The sequence below is a fragment of the Zingiber officinale genome, chromosome 9B, assembly GCF_018446385.1.
Source record: "Zingiber officinale cultivar Zhangliang chromosome 9B, Zo_v1.1, whole genome shotgun sequence".
In the NCBI taxonomy this organism is placed as follows: domain Eukaryota; kingdom Viridiplantae; phylum Streptophyta; class Magnoliopsida; order Zingiberales; family Zingiberaceae; genus Zingiber; species Zingiber officinale.
The window spans coordinates 103,589,171-103,593,168 of record NC_056003.1 but is presented as its reverse complement, the minus strand read 5'-3'; the positions used below and the strand labels follow the sequence as shown (position 1 = coordinate 103,593,168).

At 40.6% G+C, this 3,998-nt stretch overlaps 1 pseudogene; it reads right to left on the bottom strand.

Annotated features, from left to right (window-relative positions):
* Positions 1 to 549: 549 nt before the first annotated feature.
* On the bottom strand, positions 550 to 2,959 carry LOC122023247 (annotated as a pseudogene).
* Positions 2,960 to 3,998: the final 1,039 nt, after the last annotated feature.

Sequence of the window (3,998 nt, the reverse complement as noted above, 5' to 3'; positions counted from 1 at the left end):
AACCGTTAGTTACTAATTAACTATTAGAAGATACACTACAACAAATTTGACTTTTCGCAGTGCGCAAATATGCTATATGTAGCGCGCATCGCATGCTGCACAACTGCAAGTTGTTGAAAGTCATAAGACATTGACAGCGTGCACCGCGCGCTGCGGTTAAGAGCAGTCTGCGCGCTACGGTTAAGAGCAGTCATAGTGCGCACTGCGCGATGCGATTAAGAGCAATCACAGCGCGCACTGTGCGCTGTGATTAAGAGCAGTCGCAGTGTGCACCGTGCGCTGCGGTTAACAGCATTTGATGCATGCTACAGTTAAAAATATCATACAATTACCACTAATATTTATTTAAAATATATAATTCAAATTTTAAATTTAGATATTATCACAATTCATCTATCACTTAAAATAGAAATAAAAAATTATAAAATGTGAATATATAATTTTTATTCATATAATAATCATTTTACAAACTCATACAATTCTCTAAATCAATTAAAAAATCATGAATTGCTAACAATCAAAATTTTCACTATCAATAATGTTCTAACATTGTTTTAATCTAATATGCATCCAACCGTGTTCCACTGGCCACAAGTGTTCATATCATTCTCAAGACTTCCATCTTTTGTTTTTTGAGCTAATCAAGAGATAAATATATTATTTTAGAATTCGATTACAGATCAATACATAAGTTGACATTTCATCTATTGGTTCTCTTGCCAGGCGAGTGCAGAAACTAATGGCATATAGTAGTAAAGAACCCCAGGACTGATCAGTTATGAAAGGTGTAGTGTGCATGCTGAGCCAACAGACTTAGCAACAGATAAGATCGTCTATGTTTGGCTATGATCCTGTTGTGCGTAGGTGGTACAATATTTAGATGAATCTATAGGGCAACGGAAGCTTTCATCTAGAGATCATGTTTTCTGGTAAGGAGCACAACCAATACTCCGGTTGCAATATCAAGTTGCTTTACACAGTTGCATCTTTCAAGGATTCTTACTTGGCTATACAACAAGTATAGAAGGCATACGACTAGCATGAAAACTTGAATACATTTCAACGAGCCAAATTTTTCCATGTAGAGTGTAGATTTAGGTTGAGAATCAAGAAGGCCAACTCAATTTTAGCAGAGGTATCTGAGCAGTTTATTCTTCAAGAGTTCTGGAAAATCTTAATCTGTCTATCTGACATGGTATCAAAGAAATGGGTTGGTGAAACTGGCTAGAAGAGATTCAAATTCAAGAGCATCTGGGTGATAGGCAAATCTTCCAACATCTTCTGTCTGTACAGTAGTTGTAGGTTGTCCATTGGTAATTTCAGCTCCTACATAAGAAGCATAATGCATTGAAGTACTGCCATCATTAGAAAAGCAAGGGACTGAATCAGGCATGGGAACTAGATTATTATTCATGGAAGTTAATGCGTCAATCAGCATGGTAGATTGACATGGACTGTTATCCTCGGTAAACCAAGAATTAGTGAGCTCCAGATACTGGTCATTTTCAAGTTCTAATAGCAGAAGATAAAGCAGTTCCCTCGAGATTGTCTTCAGATGCCTTGTTGTTAGAATTTGACTCATGAGAATATATATTTTCTAATTCAGTAGAGATTTCCTCAGGACCTATGGAAGAGGTTTCATCCACAGTTTTATTGGGAACAACTGAATCAGGGACCTCATGATGAGCATTCTCTCTAGGTGGAGAGTTATCAAGAAACTCTAAAAATTTATCCAGCAGTATTCCATCAAATTCAAGAAGATCATGGTTGGAAGATGTCTCAATGACAGCAGAGGTCATAGCTTGCTCAGTGATAGGATTGAACAAAGTAGTCTGACAATCTAAGGATTCTGGACCAAGAGGAAAAGAATCTTCAGTAGTTGTGTCATCATCATAATCCTCTTCGGTTAAAGGTGCACCATATTGCTCCCCAATTTTAGGACCTGAACCACTTTTCTGGAAGATTTTGCAGACAACATATGCATCCTAAAAGAATCCAGCATCAACTAGTTCCTTGTTTTCTAGTCTGTACTCATACATCATCCAGTCAGTTCTGCTACCTTTTGGAAGCTTTCCTACATGAAAACCCAAAGATTTCCTCATCCCAATGGTAGAAGAGTTGTCAACAACATCTTTATCCTTTCCAGTAGCCATTTCCAGTTGTGCGATTTGCTCTAGAGCCATTAGGATATTTTCTATCTCTAGCACAAAAGAAGTACCACTCAAGGTCTTTGTTATGCAATTGAGATTTGCCTGGGAGATCCCAAGGGGCAAATTTGTACAATTCAATTTCAGTAATAGCTTCAAAACAGAAAGGCTTTTAAACAACAAACAGTTTATTAAACAACTAATTCTCTTTCAGAACAACAAATAGGTTAAATAATATTGCTCTTTCTAAGACTAATAACAACAAACAGGTTATGAGCATAGAATTGTACCAGATTGTGTTCCTCGACAGCTCCCTTCTTCTCATTTGACTTCCTAGCTGCCAACATTTGTACAATGATTTCCTTATTTTTCTTCAGTTTGGTGCGGGGCTTCGTCGGCTTTAGGTGGAGCGCCTAGAAGCCCACCATGGCTCTCAGCAACAACAGCATGCCCTCCACCTCCACCCCTTTCCACTTAGCTCCATCACTCGCAACACACTCGCCACTACCTCCATTGTGCTCACACAACCCCTAAGCATCAGCTCTGACTCGAACGTGCTTGGCCTCTCCACCAGTCGATCACATTTGCCTAGTGAACCCCTAACAACAAATCACTCGAGGAACGACGCGCTCGCCGCCACCATCTTCTTGGCTTGCCTCCATGTGTCGTCGAACACAACGAGGTGGACGGAGGACAAGGGAACCCCCTCGATGGAGAAGAGGGAGAGATCCCTGACGCCGGGGAAGAGGAAGACAACGAAGGGGCGAGGCCTCTTCCCCTGCCTTTAACCCGACCGGCGCCGGCTCCACCATCGTAGCCTTCGTCCTCTGCTCATAACGAGAAGGAGGAGGACAACGATAGCGGATGATGAGGCACCTTTCTTTGACCTCTAGTTCGCTATCGTTACAGATGACGAGGAAGAGGATGCGTCGGGAGAGAAGAGGGGAGGAGGTGGAGAGGGAGTTTGTAACAACCCAAATTTTCTCATTACGAGTCCTAATAGTCTTAAAAATATTTAGAAATATTTTAGAAATATTCTAGAGATTTTTAGAGTATTTTTATGTAATTTTTAGAGTTCGTTTGGTATTTTTACCAAAAAGAATAAGTTTAAAAATATAACGAGGTTCGGCCGAGATTCGAACCCACGACCTCCGAACTGGTCCAAGACTTAAGTGAATCGCAATAGCCAAGCGTTCAATAGGTGTTTCGTGAACAAATAAAAGCCAGAAATAATTTAAGCTGTGGTGGTTAACAGAAATACCTAGTTATAAAGAGAGAACTTAGGTATTTGCCGTGACCTAATTTCTTTCCCTTCTCCTCTTCGGTGTGCGACGGCTGTGCTCGGGCGGAAAGTAAGGAAAGTTAGGGCTCGTCTCCAGTGGTCGGCCAAGGGTCCAATCCGAAGGGTTTCTTCACCAACACGATCTCCTCGTCGGAGAGAGTTCGTGGGCACGAGGAGGAGCCAGAATCTTGAGCTAGACGAAACCCTAGGAGCCTTCTTCTTCGGTAGTGAGTCCAAGAACGCAAGGTAAGTGTTACTCACCTGCAGTAAGGGTAGTTTCAAGCTCAAATTTTTCTTTCCTTGCTTCGGAATGCTGAATAGAATTGTGTTTACTGAGAATTTTGTTTGTTCCTTGCTTCCGGATCATACCGTGCAGTATTGGGATAGTTAGGAGTATTAAGAGTAGCAATCGTTCTTTGCTTTCTTTCTTTTTATCTCTGTTGTAGTAGGATTAAAGGTTCTTTTGCAATTAATTGGACATGTACAGCCAAGTGTTAAGCATTCCAAATTTTTGCATCAAACATCTAGTTTTCTTTGTGTTGTAATAGGCGTGCACAACAAATGAAGCA